The following is a 24,526-nucleotide window of genomic DNA, read 5'->3' on the forward strand; positions in this document are numbered from 1 at the left end:
TTGAGTGACAGGATTAAAACCAGAGGGTAGCGCTATTTTTAGAAATATGAAGCCAGAGCCCATGGCCATGGAAAAAAAGAGAAGAAGGAAACTGGGGTGATAATTTCACCTACTACAGGCACACTGTTCAATTTGTCAGCAAGGGTGAGATCAGTAGCTGTATTTATTTTCAACAGTTGTGTTTTAGCCAGCGCAATGTGGGAAGTGTTGGCTTGAGGGGTTACGATGGTAGTTGGCATCACGCACTGTGACACTATATGTTGTCAGAAAGTTAAAAATGTAATATGTAGCGAGTTTCTGGGATTATGTGAGGTGTTTATTTATACTAACAAGAAACACATGCAGTAAAATGTAATTGTAAGGGTTTTGGCCTGTTGACTTGTTATTTTCTTTAACATTATGTGCAACTGAAGGCATACATGTGGAAAGGAACTGATTTCCCTAAATACCACATATCGCACCTGCTTAAACATTTGTGAATATATAGTATACGTTTTACTAAATATTCATATGTGACAATTGTGATACTTTATAGAAAAAAAATTAAAATATCCCCTTCAAGTAAATATACCACAACAATGTGTAAACATACCCTGAACATAGAACCTCATGAACATTTTATATGTAAGAAGAAAGCTGCCTATTTAGACATCCAGCAGACACAGAGCAACATTAGCATTCACTTAAGGTCGTGTTTTTACCCACCGGATTAATCAGTCACTTTTTGTTCTACATGAATTCTCATCTGGGTCTCTCGGTGAGATAAAATTCTCTTAAGCAGCTGGCTGCTAATTTTTTTTAATTTATTTTTTGCTGCTGTCTGCTGTTGAGTCGACAGTGTGAGTGGGTTTGTGAGGTTATTTTTTGTGAAAATAATCTGAATTATATGAGTAGTCTGTCCACTAACAAACAATGTCCAAAAAGAGGATGAAAAGATGTTTTAGACTGTTTTAGATCTACAGTCAATGTAAAAAAAATATAAAAATGTAAGAACAAAAACAAACCGGATGAATAAAACTCAGTGATCAGTGTGACTTTCTCACATGCATTTCTGTAGATGTAGAGACATCCAATCAGACACAAATACATACTTTTAAAGCAAATTATACTTAAACAAGAAGGAGTTGTGCATGTTTTGAGAACTATTTGCAGATGGTATCCGAGTATTTAGAAGCAGAATCAATATGTGGTTGGAGAAGCTGTCATGTTAATGCCGTCGGATTTTATTGTATGCCTTAAGGCAACATCTTAGTCATTGAAATTCCAGTCATAGTTCTTGGGGAATGCATATAGAGAAAAACAAAAACAAAACAAAAAAAATAAGGTACAACAAACCTTTTGTAGCTCTAAAGTTGATCCGGGCAGAAAGTTTGAAAGTGAAAAAAGTCAGAACATGTGGAGTTGGAAAGAAATGAGCCCAGCACACTTTTGTTTCTGCTCTTCTCTGCTTGAGGGTAGCAGCTCAAAGCACCATTAGCCCTTGGTAGCACGACAAGGATGTCCGACTGAGCTGGCAGTGATTGAGCTGCATTGTGGGTAATATAGCTGCCACGGTTTGACAGGGGAGAAGAGTGGGAGGAATAAAACATACAAAAAGTGATATCTCTGATTCTGCAGCACCGATTCCCAATACACTGAGTGGAACACTGAAGTCCTCTTATGGCATAAATTGCTTAAAGGATTCCGGCAAAGTTTGCTTTTTAAAACCATACTGCCTAAATCAAGAAAGTTACACACATGAATTGAGGCCACACTTGCACACAAACAAGACAAGTTGCTTCCTGATGTTGCGTTGGCCTGCTATCAGAGGCCAGAGCTGATGTCAGAGTGAGGCCCTCCCACCAGCCCCTGCTTTAATTGAAGGCAGCCGGTGAGCAAGTGGAGCGGAAAATTAGTTCTTCTTACCAGCCAGGCACACAGTCACACTAAAGTACAGTTGGAGACATCCTTAAACACAAATGCAGTGATCACACACCCACACATACAAACAGCTAAGGGTTTCCCTAGTGCTGATGCAGTGACCGCTTTCTGAACCTTGCTCTACTGGAACTCAGTGAGTGACATTCTCGTTATCTAACATTACCTGCAGCACTTAAAAACACAGGATCCCAGATCATAGCTTTTACAAGTTCAGACACGGCCAGGCTAATAGAAAAATGATCACTGACGTCCTGCGATGTACTTAGTTTAACAGAAACTGCTCTATAGTTGGTTGCAATTACTCATGTCACCACAGTGGACTGCAGTGCATTCAGCCCACATAACAACCTCTACTCTGTGAAGAGCCTCAAAGCTGGATTGAAATTAGAATTCTCCTCACTTTTTCTGTCAGGAGGTTTCATCTAAAATGACGCTCCAGCTATTGCTGCCATTTTGTTTAACAGTGGGGATTAAAACTGGTTTTGAAGATATTTGTTAAAACAATGCTTAAGCTCCAAGTCTATAGACATTTTAATTGGTGCAACACTGAAAGCAACACATTCTAGCCGTGTATAGCTGCCACCACTGATGAAACACATTTGTGTCCCATTTTATTTTTAACAAGACAAAATAGTGTCTGTTATGCAGCATTAGCAATATGAATAAGATGTGTGTCCGTACAACTTTCAACACATAGAAGGACCCAAGTTAGAAAAGACAGTTCACAGTCCAATTCTGAGTGTACTCAGAACTCTTTGCCCGTAACACTGTGTGATTAAGGTTGGTTCTCTCCTCTCTGTGGACTGCTCAGAGTTATTCAGGGACTGTAGAAAATCATTAACCCAGGTAAAGGGAGCTGAGACTGTATAAAAGGCTTATATCCTCTTCTTTGGTTCTCTCTAATAGCCCCTTTACATGCAGTTTGCAGTGAACTTTTCAACTTCCAACTAATTAGTCATCAGTCTCCAGTCTTCAGCTATCAACCAACCGTTTGCAGCCACCACCCTTGCAGGAACGCTGAAGCGCCTGTGTTGAAACACCTGTTAAAAACTTTTTATGCACTAAGTCAATAATTATTAATATGGTAGTAATTTCAGAAATTGATGCTTGCAAACAGCTGATGCTTTTAGAGGAAAGCATGTGGGCCCACAGCGTTGTCTTATTTTCTTGGCTCACTGGAGTAATTCATTAATTTATCCAGCTACTGTGGTTAGTCTCCAGTGTTGTGCAGAGTCATGCTTTGCAGATCGCTGTGTAAATGGAACCAAGTTTAAATCAAACTGTTTCTCTGTGAACTGGTGCTACAAATAGTGTTTATTTAAAACAAGAGTTTCCAGAGGACACTGTCTGCTAACAACGGAGGGGCGGGGGACTTATTTATCTCATGATGAATTCAGTTGGTGCTCTGAGATGAATGATTTTTGAGCTTTTACTCAAAGACACCACAACTCAATGAGAAACAACAGACATCAATTTGAGACAAGCGATTCTCGGAAGAAGATGATAAATAAAGGCAAAAAATAAATAAAAATGGGATTCATGTTTATACCTAATTACGAATGAATTTCTATTTTCAGTGTGGACAGAAACTCCTTAAGAAGTCCTGTTCAGTGAAATTTGAACATTTATAATACTATGACAACTGGGCATGCTCAATCAGCCGAGAAAGACTTTTTGAACTGCGATTAAATGCTTTGGAGAAGTTACTATATGGGTCTTGTGATGAAGCTGTTTTGCTAGCTGCTGTTTCCAAGGCGAAGAAAGGATTTTTAATCTGATTACAAAACTGTTTAAGGATGTTTTCTAACCCGTTTCATTTAGTCCACATAAACTGGATTCATTTCTCTCTTTGTTTCAATAAGCTTTGGCACACAACAAATATGCTTTAACAGGGCACTGTCTTAGTAAGGCACAAATGAATTCTGGATCTGCTCATTTGTGGCACGAACTTAATTCGACCTTGACCTGATCTCCCAGCAAGGCATACAGTTTTAGCTTAGCACATTCCACAGACAATTGTGCCTTGTGAGTTGAAAAGCAGGTGATAACAGCGTGTTAAATAATGAATATAGGTCTGGTGTGAACAGCTATATTTACACACATTGACGAGAAGACCATTTCGATATAAGCTTGTCCTAAGTGATCCCGACAAAAAGTTCCTCACAGCAGTGGTTTCTTCTAGGATGACAATACCCCCATCCACAGGGCACGAGGGGTCACTGAATGGTTTGATGAAAATGATGTGAGTCACATGTCATGGCCTTTACAATCACAAGATCTTGAATCAGTTGAACACCAATGGGAAATCTGGACCCCTGTGACAACCATCATGATCAAAACCCCAAAGGAGAGAATATATTTAAGAAGAACAGTGTAACAATTAAACAGTGGAGTTTCAGAGACTTGGAGATTTATTGCCAATGCAAATTGAAGCTGATCTGGCAGCAAGTAGCACTTTGTTAAGACAGCTTGTTAGGTTTTCTATTAATTTGTCACTCATTTGATAGTCTCACTTAACCATCACATTCTGTTGTGCATAATGGTCTGGCTGCACCTCACTATCACTCTGCCATAGAGGAGAAAAAAACGTTTCTGAAAACGTTTCACATCTCATCTCAGAGGATTCTTCAGTTCTAAAGTTAGAAATACTCCCTGTACGTACAATTTGCCAGCAGTACGTGGCTCTTGCAGAACTTAATTAAACCAGTATCACAAGAACTTGTGTGAAACGGATCAGCACATTGGTCAATTTAGTGGCACTGGCACAAACAGCTTCCAAAATAAAAAGATGTGTCGAATCAACTAAAATTGAAGATGGCCATGTCAGAAACAAGATCAACACCAGGTATCAGAGTCTTGCAGGACAAATCTGTGTTTTTCTAGGTGCATTCACAAAGATTTTTAGGTCCTGAAATAGTAGCATCAGATTTGATAAATGGGCTAAATGTAAGAATCTTCTAGATCTGTCACTGATGATAAGACAAAAGTTTTATGACTAGCTGTACAAAAGTTGATGTTTTTTTCTTCTACAATATTCATGACCAATTGCCTTCCATGCTGTTATGCCTGAAAACACAACAATGCAGAGGTGTATAAAGGTGGCTGCTGAGATTTAACCTCCACGTAGAGATACCTAAAGAAGCTATTCCTATTGTCTTAACTTGGCATTTGCAGCGTTTGGGTTTCTACGAGGAGGTTGAATTTATTTTGAAAACAGTAACATGAATAAAACAGAATTAGGGGAGAAAGCCGCCTGAAATTAGTATCCAATGGCAGCCTTATACCCTCATGCATACATCCCGTGGATCAGACTACCTGTCTGTATATTGGCACTGCGGAGTGAGGACAAAGATATTTGAGTGTCTAGACAAAGACGTGATGAGTCCCTATTTGTAAGTCAGTCGAGCGTATTTCTGGATCTTAGTGATATCTTGTGAGCTAAGGAAGGAATACTATACAAGCGGAAAACTCAAGAACTCACTGGAGACAAGAGAGGGTGTTATGTTTTTAGGAGCTGAATATGAAAAGACTGATGATAACATATCCAAAAAAAATGAAAATACTATGTTACAGTATGTAGTATAAAATGCCTTATTTCCTTTTCTCATTACAGTGAAAGAGTTTTGTTCATTTGACTGCAGAAGAGGAGTCAAAATGAGCATCATCAGGTACAGTGGCCGGGTGGAAAATGTTCCCATCTGTGTCTGCGTAGTGAAACTTTTCTTGGAAAGTAAAGCATAATGTGGTGTTTTGGTAGTCGTTTGAAATGCTGGTATCCGAGAAGTGCGGTTCTGCTTTTATTCATACAGCACAAATCAATCCTTCATGGCCAGACTGAATAGAATAACCTCAGCTCTGAATGAATCGTAGAGTCTCTGAGAGTGGACTGAAGGTTTTAGGTAGTCTACAGTTACATATACCATCTTAACAATATACAATATGGTTTCAATGGCAACAAAGGCTGCCAAAAATAGATGTGCGTCACTGTCCACAATTACCATTGGTTGTGGAATAAACCCTTTCAAAACTAGTGAAATGATTCATTCTCTGCCCTTCAACCTTCCACAATCACTTATCAAACATGATTTAGTCTGCCAAATGTCACAGATTTCACATGCTGGCCCCCTTGCTCTTTTTCTCCTTTTCCACTAAGCATCCTGTGGCAAAGCGAGTGCTCATTAACCAAAGTCATGATGGGAGAAAGAGGGCGAGCTGGCGACAGGGGCAAAATTATGCTTTGTCGCATAATTCTAGAGGGATTTTCCTCCATCCTTGCGTATTGATGATGCATGCTGTATTCTTCTACTGCTTTGTCATCAGGTGTTTCAAACCAAAATCTAATAATTATACATTCATTTGTAGCCCAGATAATGAAAGAAATTAAGTTCAGTTGCAATAGTTAAATGGTAAAATTTCTGTCACTCACTTCTTCTCGTTCTCTCAGACCCATGACACACACTACTCTTGCAGGAGGAGGTGAAAAGCTCTCAGCTGAATTGATTGGCACTAAATGGCTCACACTTGAATGTGCTTGAAGCAACTTAGTTACTTCATCCTCTCATGCGAACACATGCACACTTCAACACGCATAAATACACTTGAAAACATCCCTTCGCTCATTCATTGCAGCACTCCACACGCCCACCTGCATATGTTTTTTTTTTTTTTGCTGTCATTGATTGATATCGCGATTCGCACACGTGCACAGCGCAGTATGCCAGCGCTGCCTATGTATCCTGCTGACCCACTTCCAGTCACCAAGTCATCAATTTGCTGACATGACTGAGGTAGCACTCAGTCCTCCCATCATCTCCTTTGACTGAATGAATCCCAGATCATCTCTCAAAGCAAATTTCTGTTTTGCAGGCTGTCTTCTTTTCATCGTTCATTATTTCTCAGTCATTTCTATTGGCCTCTGCCAACTCCTCAGGGAAATAGCTGGCTCTTTAGCTGCTAACTGCTCCACCAGCTAGGCTCTGACTGTGTCTGTTTGATGTTCGGTGCTGAGTAGGTAGTGCACTGTGGGTTTCACAGTTTTTGTTCTCTGAAGACAGCCGCCTGCTGCAGCCAAAAATGACACTAAGGGAATGGTGTGAGCCAAACAACATAGTAAATGTGTGACCCAGACAGCTAAAAGATACAGAGATGGCTTTTTAGAATATGTAAGAGTGTAGGTGACAGTACTAGTGATCATTTTGTTCGTGTGAACTTTGTAGAGTGGGGCCAATGCTGCACTGTTTATGTTGACACACTCGAGGAATTTGTGATTCCAGGAGAGTGGGTTTGGGGTGGGGGTGGGGGGAGGCTTGTCCAATCCAACCCTGCTCTGAACATCTCCTTTCAAGTGAGCCTTTGAGGGTGTAGCCTCAAGTGTGTTGTTAACATAGACTGTACATAAAAGATGGAGGTGGCCTATGGGTCTGAAAAGTGAAACCAATGCCAAAGTGCCTTATCGTTAGATTTTAAGTGTTAATACTGCATGATGTTAACTTTGAAAATTATGGTCCTAATTAAGTGTAAAATAGGCAGTAAAGCAGGTTACTTCTTAGGGCAGTTACACCTTAAGATGGACACGTTGCCACTATATGGGTGGGCATAGTGTGTTGTCAGTTCTACCATGAAAAAGCGAGATGCAACAACTACATTTCAAACTTGAGTCATTGAAAGCGTCCACAAATCAATGAGCAATATCACACTCACTACATCTTTTATGTAAAGCCAACAAAACTCTCCACAATTGTGAGTCCAATTGAACATTAAAAAAACTAAATCTCATCTGCTGGACACCTTCAAAGGAGCAAAACAACATGTTTTCCACAGATAGGGGTATACTGAGACTAGTCAGTTTTAATTTATTTTAGAAAATAGTGAATTTCACTCACTTTCTGACTGCTACGATGGTGTTTTTCAACAAATTTTCTAGCTTCTCACTTGGCTAAATTGTACAACTCAGTCCCTTTCGTCCAAGTTTTCACAGCCAGAGTAACCTTTGTCTTCTTTGTGAAGAAAGGAGGAGAAATGGAATTTAATTTCTCTCTAACTCTTCCTCCAGAAGCTTGCACTGTTTGTTTTAAACAAAGGTCGCAGATGTTTGGATGCCTGCTGTGTTGCCCAGCACACTTACTAGGACCTTTACAGTACTCGCACCCACAGAGGTACCTCTGCTTCTGGAGGCCATAACAAGCCCTTCAAGAGTGTCAAACTGATGGAAAACAAGGATGTACAGACGTAAGTGCATGTTATACCTCTCTCTCTCTCACACACACACACAGACAGACATACACATATACACACAAAAATGCCCCCATGCACACATATTCTTCATCAAACTATTACACCTCCACATCACCGGCTGGCTCCCCACTGAGACGCCTTCTGTTCAGCAGACAGATTCTACATGTTTACAGCTAATGGATCTCAACTGCCATATATTCACGTCCCTGGAAGAAATAAACACAGTGTTTTTGTGTGCATTTCTGTGTGTGGGTTATGTGTACATTTTCATCTATTCATTTCTCCCAGATGAAACATATTGGGCTTGTGTGCTAGTTCCAGTGCAGCCATTCACAGCACAGCCGACAACGCTCTGATGGCCTCCCATGGAGGGAAGCCATTAGTTGCATGCTAAATGGTCCCAGTGAAGATGCTAACATTAGCTTGATCTCTCACTGCAGTCATCTCAATGAGCAGCACCATTATTTACATACAGAGTGATGTTTAGGACTGAGATGTAAGAGTAAATAATTGCTTTTTTTATTAGACGTCTGTGTGAGGATACAGGTGCAGAGGCTTATTAAAGTGACATTCAGTCGTGCTGCCTGTGGAGCATCACATCCTTTTACAAGCAAATTCAACAATCCAGGCATGCTGATAAACTATATCATTTACATGCCGCTATACGGAAAACAGCCATGCTCTATTTTCTTTTTCTTCTCCATTTCAGCTTGTTCCACTCTCTTTCTCGCTCTCTGTGCTTCTAATCTGCTGCAGGTCAGGTATTGATTATCTCCTGTGTTAAGGTTCTACATGTAAGTACTTTATTTTTAATGTCAAGCGCTAGTCCTGGAGTATCATGCCTCACTTTCACTACCTGCAAGCCAGCCAGACTGCTGTTCTGGCAGTCCTTGATATCATTCAGCAGCCTCTCCAGTGAGTCCCTGGTCCCACAGACAAACTCCAGCTCCACTGTCTTGAACTTCAGTTAGCATCAGCAGTGGGCTCTCTCATCAAGGGCAGATTTCATGACATCCTTGTTCCACTGTGCTCTAGTAAACTTAGTGAAGCAACACCTAGACCAGTTCTTTATCAGCTCACAGTGGATGTAACAGAGTAAAATTAAAAAAACAAAAAAAAACTTTGCAGTCTGTGGTCTAAGACAGTGGACATAGACTCAATCTGTGGGAAAGAGGCTCAGTGAAGAGGCAGCATAATGACATTGAGGACCACTGTATATAACTACAGTGAAGGTTAGTGCCTGTGCAAATACACATTAAAGCGTTAATGTGGTTTCTTTTGTGTATCACTCCTAGATTCACTTAAAAATATACTTTTACTGAAGTGTGCTCAACCATTTTGATATTTTTTGACAATTACTGCTGGGACCAAAAAGTGCTCATTGAGCTCAGCAATCATTTTGAGGAGCACAGTAGGGCAGGGAGGCTGAAGGGACTGTTAAAATGCTGCCTTAAGAAGGAACAAGAAAAGACGTTGAGCCTGGAACAGCATGTAAAGGACTTCATGGTGGGAAAGTCTGTTCAGACAACTGAGTGCAGCAACAATCTTATTGATTGCTGCAACCCTTGCTTTAACACTTGAGTATGGCAAAAAGAAAAGGGACAAAAAAATCTCCCTTTGCTTTAATATTATGCGCTTGTGGTTGCAGCCTTTTCTAAATTATAAATACAGCTAATGCCATGAGGACTGGCAGAATGTTTGATTTTTGAAGCTTAATATTGCTACACTATAGCTATGGAAACATGGCATTTTTACTTATGTCTCTGACCTTTGTCCTGTTCTTTAGTTAATTCTGGTTACTAAGGTGGTTGTGAGACAGTAGAATAGTATATGCAGGTACTGTGGATGTCTGTTTCCAGAGATAATGAATCTAATGGCATTTTACTCTATCTTTTGTCAGCAAGATACAGGATGTCAACCAAAGACCTCATTCATCGAAATGCAGATTTAGCAGTTTGGGCTTTTTTATGGTATGCAGCTGTGTTGTTTTTCTTGTAGTTGAAGGCTGTAAACTACGGAAAGAAGGTTTTACTGAAATGAATCAGCACCATTCAGCTTTGCTTGAATAGACTAGCTAACATTTTGTCACCTATGAAACAAATTCTGGACCAGCTAACAAAATAACTCTTTTTCATAATTTTTTTTAAAAATGTGGTCCCACAGTGTAAAAAAAGAATTACTGTACGTCAAGTGACATCAGTTCATTTGATACACACTTTCTCCATCTGGTAACTGAAAGCATCAACACGTGGAGAGTAATTTTCAAATAAAAAAGATTCAAAAATTTAAAGATAAAAAATATTTAAGGGCATATAGTTCATTGTCTTGAAACAGAAAGGAGGTCTTGCACACAATGCATTCCTTAAAAGTAACATTTAGGCATGATGCACTAAACAGCGTAATCATGTCAATGTGATGGGAGAGAGAAAAAAGTCACTGAAACATGCAGTTCAAAAGAGTTTCTAAACTACAATATTATACAACCACAGCACTAGAGCTTTTGCTATACATGGTACGATCAAAAAGATCAGAGAGTGCGCCTGTACAAAAGCAAAGACCGAGCAAAGACCTTACCTGATTGAAACTGGGCCACTATCCCCTTTGAAGTAATCTTGTTGTGTAGCGATAAACGGCTCCCAGCACTCCTGGCGTACTTGAAATGCTCCCTGGAAGTCCCATTCTGACCACTTGCAGGTACGTATCTGCAATTTCACCATTGGCCCTAAAAGTTGCGCGGAGAGCAAACATCGAATTTTGTTACAAACTGTGACAAAGTGGGTGAGAATTCTCTTTTCTCACCACTTGTCCTCTAATATGTTTATCTTCCTCATTACACAATCTTATTTCTCCTACCTGTGAATGCTGTTGTGAGTTAACCAGCACTACTGTAACGTTGTAACACGTTTTATCCTGGGTTTAAAGGTCAATCATGGTTTAAGTTTCCTTTTCTCAGACTCACCATGCAGAATTACTATTTAGAAGGAAGCCACCCAGCATTTCCTGACTATATAATATTGGTGGTGTCAGAGTGACATCACTGAGCCATACCAAGTGGAGGGGTTTTGTTTTGTTTTGTTTGTTTTACTTTAGGAAAGTTTCTTTTGTATCAAATGTTTCCATATATAATACTTAGAAAGTATGAGTTTTCCTTGGGCATCTAGAATGGTAAATGAGATTGTAGATGAGTAAAAAGGATGTTGTTTTTGTTATGGAGGTTATGGAGCAGTTGATCCATAGGCTTCTTATGGTAAAGGGCCCGAAGCTAACAGGTAATCACTGCATGTAAGCAGCAGGGATTTTGCTTCTAGAGGAGAACATGTACCTTTTGTTTGAATTAGATGTAGGTTAATTTTGAGTTTCCTTCCTTATGATTTTTGTTGTATTATTTGTTACTTTGAGTTTTATGTGAATACAACACTATAAATTAAATCTTCAATGCTTGGCAATCAAGAAGTCTACGAAATCTGCCTTTCCACCACCTTCACTGACCTTTTGGCGAGACTACTCTACATAAACTGACCCAAAAGGATCATCCTTTATGATGAGAACTCAATCTCTGTCCAGAGAATAATACAAACAGGAGAACCCCTAAAGTTTGAGGCTCGTCATTTTTGACACAGTGGAGGCAACCAGCTTGCATCGCAGATGGTGTTTGATGCCAAACAGGAGCGTTCCAAATGTGGCAGGAGCACTGGAAATGGTGCATCACTGCACAGGAAGCCTTCTTCTAAGGGGATACTGACCAAATTGGGTATTGTCTTCGCTTTATTTACAAGTAAAGTCTTGGAATATTGTATCAGTGCTATAAATTTAGTGTGGCTGGCTGCCAAATGGAATGAACTTGTCAAAATACTAAAAAATTGCTTTTTTTGAAGACTCAATGTTTCTTTTCCTTTGCCTGTGTTTCAGGCAGTCAGTGGTTTCCATTTATTTTGATACCCTATAAAAATCAGCATGCAGAGACTTGAATCTTGCCACATCTATAGCTAATGTGGGCTGTGATTATTATTTATAGTTGTTACTTGTTGCTTTTATTGCTTTCCAATAAAAGCAATCCATCCTTTCGGAGAACACTTCCTCCATAGTGTACAGCGAGTTCACATCAGCATGTTCCCTTCACAATTTACTTAATAACTAAGTGACAATATGATATTTTATATGCTAATTTTAGGAAAATCACAAAGAGTAGAGATGCAAATGAGACTAAATTAAAACAAATGAGAATTTTTTAACTCTGGGACATGAGCTCAGGATGATGAAGTGAAGGTCACATTTGAAAGAGCACAATAGCTTTAACACATTTTTATCATGTCTTGTTTTGCATAAACTTAACTTGCAGAGTTTCAAATGACCAAAGTTGAAGTCTGATAAGCTGTCAAAGCTTTGACACCGACAATAGACTACTTCTATGTGTGGATGGTAGAAAGCTTTCATTTTTAAGATGGATTATATTTATTTATTTATTTATTTTTAATCAAAATTGTTCAGAAGTCAAAATGTTTTGTGCACTTAAAAATGATTATTTTATTTTCTTTGCTCACGACAACAGAACAAAACTGTGATTCAAATAATGTAAAATTGAAAATCCACAGCATTTTTTATTTCATCTAAAAATGAGTGCTATTTGGTGCTGATGTATGCAAAACCTTTATCTACAATTATTCCAATAATGTACCTGTCATCTCTGGAAGGAATGATGGACTGTGAAAAATACAGTACCTGTGCAAGAGCAAGCATCTTTAAACTGAAACAAATAATGTTATTTTTCTTTTTTGACATAAATTATTGATACATCTGCTCACTGTGGTTAAAGGAGCTATAATAGTAAAACTTTTATGTGGGATCACACTTGTCCATGTGACTATTAATGTTAATACTGTCGATTTTCATCTGTAGCAAGTAAATGAGAACTATAAACAATTCTGCTTATTCCCCAGTCTGTTTACAGTTCTTGGAGAGTGCATAAGTGGAAAAAGGTGTCAATTGCCTTTTGTGATTCTACAGTCAGTGGTGGCAGAAGAACTGGAAATAAAGTCAGAGGGTGTGGAGTTTAAAAGAGTAGAGCTCACAAGACTTTTGTTTTTTCCCCTTCTCTGCTTGAGGCTAGCGGTCAAGGCAACATTAGTCCCTACTTAGCTTAACAATGGATGTCCGACTGAGCAGGCAGTGATTGGGTTGCTTGCCGCCGGGTTTTGACAGGAAAGAAGAGTGGGAGGAATACAGAAAAAGAAGAAAGAAGAAAAAAAAACAATATCTCTGATTCTGCAGCACTGATTCCCAATACTTTGAGTGGAACACTGGAAGAAACACTGGAAGCGTTGAAGTAGGGACTGCACACAGACACACACACATTGTGATAGATGACATATCAGAACAGGCAGTACCAGGGGTTGACAGAACACCTGAAACAGATATGGAAGGTGAAATCCACAGTAGTCTCATAGGCAACAGTAATATCAAGAGCTGTGACCCTCAAACTAGGAGAGTCACTGCTGCATGTGCAACTTCTGAGGTGCTCCTTGGAACAACTCGGATACTTCGATGAGAGGACCCAAGCTTGAAGACAACACACATCACCCCCTACATCTAGGGGAAGGAAGGAGATTCTATACACAGTATTTACAGACAGTATATGTATTATATTAAAAGTATTTGTGTTTATAGTAGCTGTTTGGCATGTTGCATGCACTTCTCACCAAAACAAAAGAGGTAAAATAACTACAAATAAGGCACTTCATGCTCTGTTATTTTCACTGCCATCTGACTGCGTTAGTGTAGGCTATTGATTACAGCTTTAAAAATAGACCTTAGTTCATTTCCAGGAGAGCAGAAAGAAAAAGGTATTCAGGCCAATAAGACATTTTCACATTGACATTTGAGTAATTTTCTGGCATTGTATGTGATTCTATCCAACACCCACTCATCCCGTGTGGCTCCAGTATTCAGGGCTACACTTTGAAAAGGGAGTAAATGTTTAATTAGTCACCGTAATGAATAGTTAACAGTTGTATGTGCCACTTTTTGTGGACCTGTCTTGTTGTGTCTTGCTCTCTTGCTGGTGTACCCGTGCGCTTGTACTCCTTGTGGCTTCCCTTCTGTCTAAATAAGTTATGAGAAATGCCAAAGCATGGGTCCAAAGAAGGCAGGAGATGGAATGAAGTCTAGTTTGTACACACAGCAGACAGGCCAGAGGGTTTTGTTGGTGTGCTTCCTCTGCTGTTGCCAGACCCGCACACTTTGAAAGGACCCACAGAGTCACTACGCTCATCATCATCCATTTATGAACACCACTTTTAATAAGGCGTCTGTGCGCATTTGTGTGTTGACGTGCATACATACACAGGCATCAACTGTCTAACTCATTTGGCCTTTATGACAAGTTAGAGCACACAGTCCCACACATACCAACAGCCAAGCAACCCCCTTACTGAATAAACCATCACAATAATTCATCTTAGTATTAACTCATCACTAATTCATAACTCTCCAATAGACACTGCTTAGATACATGGGATGGCAGAGGAGGAAGGAAGGGGAATATGATGAGTGCTCAGAGGAAGAACAAGACAGACAAAAACACAGAAAAGGTGAGCGGAGCAGATCTTGCTTAGTGCTGCACAAACCTAAGACTGGTCGGCATGGACATTTCAGCTAAATTGGCTTTCACTCTGAGGTGCACAGACATTTTATTCATCTCACAAGAGGGCAGCATGCCAATATGGCCATTAAGGAGGTATTTCCTTGACAACAATTATCTCTCTTACTGTGTTGCCTCGTTTGTCATTTGTCGATGCACTCGCCTTTCAGTTTACTTATTCGTTGAAATAAATAACGACTAAAGCAACAGAATTTTTTAACTGCCTTGCCATAAAAACTGTCTGCAAGATCACTCACTGGGGTCATTTCAACATCTCATTTCATATAGCATTATTATTTTTTTCTTAGTTTATTGCGTTCATTTTAACACCCGGGTTCAAACCCAATATATGCATTGTTGACATGTATAATGTAATGAACTTTATTTATTCACTGAATACTGCATATTCTGCAAATACCAGACGTAATTAATTAAGGCTTTTAATTACAATGATTTTCAACTAACAGTCGAATAACATATTTGTATTTCTACATCGTCTGACCTGTAGAAATCAGCATACAACTCTACATATACAGGAACAAACTACCAGTGACAACACATGCACAATGTTCTTATGTCAACCTTGCCGCGGGCTCAGCTGTCAGTCACTCTGATTTGACAAGCATGACTCACACCTCCGCCTCTACTCATTGGTCAGCGCCAATTCATGACTAACCTGTCCTCTGAGGAAATTGGACAGCCGCTACTGATGGACATGAATGAGGGTTAAAGGATTAGTCTGTGTGTGTCAGTGGGTGTATTAAGGGTTGATGACTCAGGCTAGAGAGTGCCCAACCTCCTCTGCTTCCCACTTAAGTGGAACACCATCTATTAAAGACAGAACCGCGATGTTTGCTTTGTTTAATATGTGTGCATCTGTGTGTTTCCAAGATTTTAAATGAGACAAGTGTGGCGTTTCCACACAAACCTCCTTCTGCTATTAGGACGCTGCAACAAAGCAGCACATCTGATCTGGGTTCACATCCCTGTTGGTATGCTAATGAACAATAATATACTGTAACCTAAACTCTATTTCACACAGGCTTTTCTCTAATAAGGCTCTGATGACCTGACGACACATCTTCGGGGAATGGGTATTTGCACGTATGTGCTCAGCCAGTCAGGATTAGGATGAGCTACCGCAGTTACGCTTGAGTTGGACTAAAATAAATAAATTAATAAATGAATAAATGCTTACCTGAGGACCTCACACCGGCAGCATATAGAAGTTGCTTTTAAGGCAGTTGTTTAAGAGAGAATACAGTAATTACAGTTCAGGAATGACCTTGTATTCATCCTTGGTGTCCTGTGTGAAAAGCTATCTTTGCCATTACCACTTTGGGAGATATATCCAGGCAGAGATTCCAAAATGTAAGAATGTTTTTGACTTCTGCCCATGCTGATCACCCTTGACTGCATCCACTTACATGGGCTACCTGCTGCTGTCACAATGAACAGACCATGACACTGCCATTTTGAGGTTTCTTGGCTTTCCCTGGAAATAAATGGTATAACTCTCGTTTTGGGGCATAATTATATACAATAAAGCCTTATGTCTCTGTCCACAAAAAGTCAAATTTCAAAAGAAAATAAAAAAGTTAGAGGAAAGCTTCAAGCTGGCGTACTGTTGCTCTCAGACAACGCGCCCTGCAAAAGTGACTTTCTTCCGCAAAGGCATAGCAAGGCTTGAACTAAGTGCATTGAAGTTGAAGGACATTGAGTTGAAAAATTAATGCAAGAATAATCACCCTCCTATGATGTTGTCCGGTGAGGCCGAGAACTTTTTGATGCACTCTTGTGCTTTATTACTGTGTTTTATTTCCTTGGGTGTCTTGGCTTGACATTAGACAGTGGCTGTCACAATCTCGGTCATGTCTTGGCTTCGTCCTTTGTGTTTCCTGTGTCTGTCTCTCTCTGTTTGTTTGTGCATGTGTTAGTGTGTCAGTGGGCGTGGCGCTTCTCACCTCCTCGTGGCCTCCTGATTGCATCAGCCTACACAGCTGTCTCTTATAATCTCATCAACTCTGCAGTACGTGCTTCCTCACCCACTCTCTGCCAAATCACTCAGTCTGTCAGTGTGGTGCTAAAGCTACAGTCTCTCTAGCTTTTGCCCTGTTTCTGATTCTTCTTGTGCTTTGACTGGGAGATTTATCCTGTTTTTTTTTTTTTTCCAGCTTGAGTTTCGCAACTATCTGCTGCACCCTCTTCTCCTGCCATCATCTAATCTACAACTCATTTGGCCTTGCATGCTCATGTCCTTGGCGTGATTGTGCCGCAACCTGCCAGCCTGCCACTCACCTCAGTGTTACGTCATCAGCGCCATCACCAGATCTCCATGCCCATATACTGCCATTCCCTCCCTTCAGTCCAGCAATAAATTTTTATTTGTAACCGTTTTCTGGTCTGCGTCTGAATTTACCTTTTGGGTTCAACCACTTAAACATTCAGCATTGAGGGATCAATCTTAAATATGCAGCGACATGAATATTTGGTAGAGCTGCTTTGGCTAACATGTTTCCCATTTACTCATCCAGTCAACCTGGAGCAGCATTAGAATGCATTTGGGAAATTTCTAGATGTTTATATGCAAAATGCTATGTCTACCAACTACTTGATAACTTTGCCTGTCATTTGATTTTCCAAGAGAGTCTATAGTTAGTTTATCAGAATGCCCTTAACTCATTGGCTGCCAGTTGTTTTCAGAGCAAAGAGCCCCCTACTGCCAGAGTTTTTAAGAATTTTGACAGATTTTTCAAGATCTACAGAATATCAAGTTTTAAGACTACATAAACATCGACACTATCGAAAGAAAGTGTAGATTCTCTTCTTTCATCAGGAAAAAAAGTTTGTTTCTAGCATTTTCGGTTCTAAAGTTATCGGCAGCAGAACATAGGGTCATTTCAGCAAAAACACCTGTTTTTGACCAAAAAACAGAGATAACGAGCTTTTTGTACAGAGAGGCACATCAATCACTTTGATGCCAATATTTTTTGGTTTAGTGACATCCCACACAACTGAACAGTTGTTTACTTATATGAAACAAGAGAGCGGTGGTGGCGAAACCGAAACCGAAAACTAGCACAGCTTTGATCGCCAGCGGCTGTTGGCAACGGCACTTTTTGCTGTCGCCCCACCATGGTCACTGTCTTTGTCATTCTTTTGGCCTACCGCAACACTCTCACGTTCCAAAACTCCAGGATTTTCACCGACAAGCTCCGACAGACTATCCTGCAGCCCCCCCCCCAGTCAAAAAACATGATTGACGTCTATAGACGTCATTGGCAGCGAACGTTCGGATTTTAATTGACGTCTATAGACGTCAATGGCAGCGAATGAGTTAATTAGGGAGGCAGACAACTAAAAAAATATATATATTAAAATCATGGTATAAACATCAATTTGTGCTGTACTGTGCATTTTAAACTGAATTTGTTGAAGTTGTACCTTCTACACTATTGTGTCTTGGACTGACATCTCATGCAACTAGTGTTTACAAATGACGTTCCAGCTCTCTCTTTCCTACTTTCAGCCAGTTTTAGGAGGATTCTAAATATCAGACTTGCATACTAAGGCCTGTACCCTATATGTATCCTGCATCGTACATCGTCAGCAGCTTCAGTTGAACTGGAGCGGTAGTATAGTCTAGCCGCACTAGACCCATGCTCTGAAGACACAAGGGTCTAGGCACGCTGGACAGGGAGGGAGGCGGGCTAAAAGGCTGTCTATCAAATCACTCTGCAGCAATTGGGTAGGTATACAACCAATCAGCACAGCGAATAGGCTCCTACAGCACTGGAAATCAGAGGATGCGGTAGTTCGGTGAAGCCTTATTTATACAGTCAATGGGTGAAGCTCAAGTATATTACAGACATGTTAACAGAAAGATTATTCAGTTGGTGCTAATGGAGCTCAACTACTGTTGTCGTTTTTGTTGTCGACCCTGGCAGAGAATTAAATTCGTTGCCGTGGGTTGTCTAGCGTGGATAGGCTAGTTGTTTCCGGTTGTTTCTGTCAGAATCGTCGCGCCTCTGTCGTCACTTAGTTACGCCCGCCTTCTGACTCTACACTCCATGGCGATTTGTCCGGCCAGTTTTAGGAGAATCCAACCTCGAGCCTTATGGAGGGTAACTAGACCCACCCTGGCAGAGAATTAAATTCGTTGCCGTGGGTTGTCTAGCGTGGCTAGGCTAGCGGTCGTACACGCTGAGAACAAACTTTTTTCAGCCCAGTATACGTTTCCTCATCATCTGTAGGATAGCAAGTCAGTTTGGTAGAGGCCTTGGAGACTTTAGGCCCTAAAGTGTAGGGTATACATCACATGTCTACCAGGCTCAAGGAAACGGCTCATCAAAGAATAGGTGAAAAGCATTCTAATAATCCTTTTTGGATCAAAAGCTTGTGCATTGAGGTCCATTTAATATTGTGCCCTTGGGCAAACGTTACCCACAATTTGTAAAGTCCAAGTTCTTGCAGTTGTGAGAATGAATTAGCAGCTCTAAGAAAAAAATCCATTTTGGGCACAGGAAAGAATGTTGGGTGTTTGAATGATAAAATGAATACTACTACTGATAATAATAACACCTCGTTGAAATTGCAGTGGGTGCAGTGGAAGTGAAAACAGATAATTAAAGGTGTTGGCCAGAAATCCAAAACATTTCATTAAAAAAGGCACCTTACAGATGAAAGGAAATTCTCAATGGTTTTAACAATAAAAGTTGCTCTTTTACATTGCAGCCAGTTATGTAATCCATTGGCATCTTTAAAAGGTACTGTGTGTTGAAGTTTAAGGCTTTTTGACACTCATTAAAATGAATCCATGGCAGAAGCTATTATAAACTGCTCAGTGTAATATATTGCTTCTTTTTTATATTCAATTCTGATATAAACATGGACTATTTTAGAAAGTATGATGTTCTCTGTGGAAGGATAATATATTGTATGTGCAAAAAAAACCCCAAACAAAACAAAAAAATAAAGATACCCATCCCTAATAGCGTGCAAAAGCCACAAACAGGTTCAGCTACTGCTCATCTCACTAGATCTCTGAGTAAATGCGTCGCAGTCATGACTTTAGAACACAGCTGGCCTACATAAACATGGCTATCCTATGAAGAAGACATCACAGAATCCTTGTCAGTATGTCCTTATCAGTGGTTTTGGCGCCTGCAAGAAGTGAGAATGTTTCATTCCAGTAGTGTTTTCTTGGTTGCTAGTTTTCCCTTTAATCATAAAGACATTTTCACTGGGGATGAGAGTTTGGAGAGCATGACGCCTACACGTTTCAAAATTCTGTTGTTGCTCCTCTGAACTTTTATTGGTTCAGGTTTTCTCAGTTAAATTTCTCTGAATATATTCTCCCACAAGTCAGATTTCAACCCATGTAGCACGAGTTGTTTCTGAATTTCTGAAAAATCATCAACAAAAAAATGCAAATGAATACATGTTTTCATCCACTTATGCTATTAAAAGCTGGTTTGCCTAGATAAACAGAGGATAGCACTAACTCTTCAGTTGGGTGCCATTAAACTGATGCAGAAAAAAGAGGACATAATTAAAAGGGCACAAGTCAGGTCTTGTTGAAAAAAAAAATAAAAACAACACTGAATGATGGTAATTTGACATTTAAATATGGGCTATGTAGTAAATTGGGGAAGGTTGCAGTCTCGCCGTTTTTGTCTTCCACTATCTCCTATGTGCTTCATGAGCTTTTTGATGAATTCGCTATGTGTCTTTCCATTGCATCTCGACAGAATTTTGCTTCAATCAATACACCAAAATATTAAATTTAGAGTTTTCTCACAGACCTTATTTAAACATGGACAAACCCTTAGTGACATCTCTCAAACAGTGGCTCTGAAGGTCAGTGTGGTGGATCTAGCCACCACCATTGTGTAGCACCTTACTCCCCTTAACTCTTGGCTAATCTAAAAATGAGCAAAGACGTGAAGCAAGTGTGACGCTGAGGCTGATCAGGCAAATGTCTTTGGGTCATGGACTGTCCTGTGATGGCACCATCACATGAGTCATTCAGGTCTCTCAGATAGTCTGGGACAGGTCCACTTTCTTCAAAGCAAAACACGGAGAAGCCCATTTCAGTTTTCATGCATCACATATTTGAAACAAGCTCCTAGAAATCTGCAGATCGACAGTAACTTCCAGTTCTTTCAAAATGAGGCTAAAGACTTTGCTGTTTGTCTCTGCCTTACATTTGGCCAAATCTGAGGCTTCTGAATATCTTAGACTTTGCTATGATTTCCATTTTCTGTTTCATCTTACTTTCTGTTCTTTATTTAACTCTTATTTGTTTTAAAAGCATTTTAAGTATTGATCATGCCTCTGTTTCACTTTGTGTTGATGCTTTTTTTTTAAATGTTTTATGTGAAGCACTTTAAGTTGCCTGGATGTTGAAATGCTTTACAAATAAACTTGCTTTGCATTACTTGAATGTCATTCAGAGCTGCCACGGTGTTAATTTTGAATAACTTTAAGCTTTAAGATTCATATTTAAAAAAAAAAAAAAACACCTCTTATATAGTTTTCTTTTATTTAGGTATGGAACTTGAAGCAGTTTTTTGTACCAAGTAAAAACATGTTTATTTAAGTTGGCAAGTATTTAATCAGGGCTTAGAAAAGATATTGGAAACTAAATTATGTTTAGTAGAATGTTTTGTAATGTAATGTTTGTTCTCCCAATGTTTGTAATGAAATGCTTATTTATTTTATAATGATCCCAGTGTCCCAGTTTTATAGATCTATGAAATCCCTGAAGGTCAGAAAGAGGCTTAGACTGTAGCCATATTCAGCGTTCTCTGCTGGTGTCGTCACTGCTGTCATTTTTCAGAAGTTTGCTTCGTAGTATGTGGTTAATATTCTGAAAGGGGGCTTTTAATTCCAGACCATGATCTTTAACCTTATCCCAAGAAGTTGTGGTATGTAAACTTGAGCAAACTTCAAGTGAATACCAAACTCACAATTCATAAAAGTAAATGAAATAAAATAATAATACAACATGAGACACAAACCCCAGTCTCCCGGATAAAACTCCTGTGACTTACCTCTGCCTCTCCTCTCCCTGTGTTTTAAACTTAAAATAAAACAAATACATTTATTAGCATCGAATATCAACGTAGGTGGCACCAACGCCAAAGGCAACCCTGTCTCCGCGGACAGCTAAACTGCATTTTCAATTCTGTTATGAGGGAAACATGATTTTATCTTGAAGCAAATCTAATTTCTCACCTGCGACATACCAGGAAAGGCCTCCAGTTTGAAAAAGTCACAAGGTCCACATAAGGTGGTGGGAGGATAGCACAGAGGTATAAACCAGTGGCTGAACACCATTCCCAAGAGTCCAGGGTTTACATCCAAGTAAACACAAGGAACTATCAATCTCAGACTTATGCTTTGTTTTCCTTCAGTTCATGGATTTTCTGGTCAGGTTTAGACATCAACACTTAATGGCTTAGTAAATTAAACATCACGTTGGTAGACACTTTTACACGTTAGAAGCTTTAAGTTTGGGACAATCCATTAGGGACCTGTTTTAAGCTTTTCCTCCATTTTCTGGGTTGCCAGCATGAGAAGTCCCCTCCCATCTATTACATGATTAGTTGGCTGAAAAGGAGGGACACTAAGGCGAAAACAAATAGGACAGAGATGTTGATTAGAAACACATTAACAGTGCATTACAAACAAATATAATCCATCAGAAAAAAAATCCCTCAAAACATAATTGAGAATGAATATAATTGCATAGGAATACAATTTTGTAAAAAATGGGTTGCCAAATGACATGTACCGCTGAAATGCTAATTCTAGTATTTGATGCTCTGAGAATGAGAACAGGTTGTCAATAATATAGCATGTTTTAATTTACACTACAGTTTATTGGCACTTTTAAAAGAGATTCTCCTGAGACTCAATATTTGACTACAGAAATTAATCTACTTGCGTAGAAATTATGAAACGTGACCGAAAACACCAAATGGAAGAATAGCTTAGTGCAAGGAGCTCACCTTTGTGGTGTCTTTATTCAATGCAAAGCACAACACACAAATGTCAGCCTATAGAGTAACGATATCACATCTATCCGAGAAGAAAATATGCAATATTAGTTTCTTGTCCTGCAATATTAAAAATCCCACTGTGCGTTCTGCATTTTTAATCAGATACATTCCACAAGTCAGCCAGACAAGCTGTGGGCCAGTGATATGTTTTAATTTGCACTGAGCAGGCTCATATCAGCAGCAGGTCATGCTTTAAATGTTGCATCATAATTAATGAATGATCATGAATAGGGCATCTTCATTATGAAGCAATATGTACGTTTCCCGTTTCTCTCTAAACTATGACCTGTAAGGTCCAGGTACAGTAGAAGCCTTTCATTTTTTCACGTTTCACATTTGGATATTTGCCACAAAAGTGAATTTATTGAATTTAATAACCTAATCAGTTAGTTTTTAAACCATGTCGTGCAATTATTTCTGTGCTTCTTTAGCTTACCTGAACCTGTAAAACATAATATAAGTTCAAAGATAAAGTCTACACATAGCCACGAGGGGATATTTTCACACCGTGTGCCAAATTTAGTTACAGCTGTAAGGGATATAACATACAGTCATGTTAAAAAAAATATGTGTGTTCCCTGGAAAATGATTGGCTTTTTTCACATATCTGGACAACCAAACATCTGATCCTCTTTGAAGCAGTGTCTGCAGATAAAGGTGGTGCACTTGAGGAACAAAAATTCCAGCTCGGCTTCAGCTTCTGGACAGATGGCCTCACATTATTTTCAAGCACTCTTTGATACGATGCAGAATTCACAGTCGAATCAATGACTGCAAGCTGCCCGCTCCCTGAAGCAGCAAAGCAAACCCTGAACCATAACATTTTCACCACCATGCTTCACAGTTGGATGAGGTCCTTCTCCTGAAAATCTGTCTCTGCGCTTACTGTGGCCAGACAACTGTATCTTTGATTGCTTTGCTCAGAAAACCTGGTCTTTCACTATATGTTTACTGGGAAATGCAGCATTGCTTATAATGTTCTTTTTTCCCCCCTTGGACAGCAGAGACTGTTTTTCCTGGCACGCATCTCATGTAGGTCAAATTTGTGCAATCTGTTTCTGACTGTAGACACATGCACTTGGACACAAACAGCTACCTGCCAATCCTGGGAAGAAATTTTAGGGTTCTTGGAGACTTTTTTTGGGCAATAATTGATCTGCTGGATAAGACAAATTTGCAATTGTTTAAATTTATGCTATTTGTTGATGTTTTTTTTTTTCCACAGTGGATCTATAAAACAATTCCGAAGGCCTTAAAGAGCCATTTAAATATTGGACGATGACACCACACTACAGCAGCAAAGAGAAAACCTGATGCCAGATAAAAGAGGTTTAAATAAAACTTCTACTTGTCACTCCCTAAGGAGGCTTCGATCACTGGCAACTAATCTGGAAGCCCTTGTTTTAGTATGCTAAATACTTTTCCATGTGGCTGATATGATTCTTTATTCATGGAAATTGTGAACAAAATGACAATTTTATTCCATTTTTGGAGTATATCTTCTTTATTTGTACACACTACTGCAAAGTTCGAGTGTTTGCTCTTCGAAATACATTGAAAAAGTCAACTATACCCTTGAGATGCACTTATATTTTCACAGGATTTTACACTGTACACATGCATTCAGTGCCCTACTGACCGCTGAGCCCATAGGGACAAACTAGCAAAA

Source organism: Acanthochromis polyacanthus, chromosome 3, assembly GCF_021347895.1.
Source record: "Acanthochromis polyacanthus isolate Apoly-LR-REF ecotype Palm Island chromosome 3, KAUST_Apoly_ChrSc, whole genome shotgun sequence".
NCBI classification, from domain to species: Eukaryota; Metazoa; Chordata; class Actinopteri; family Pomacentridae; genus Acanthochromis; species Acanthochromis polyacanthus.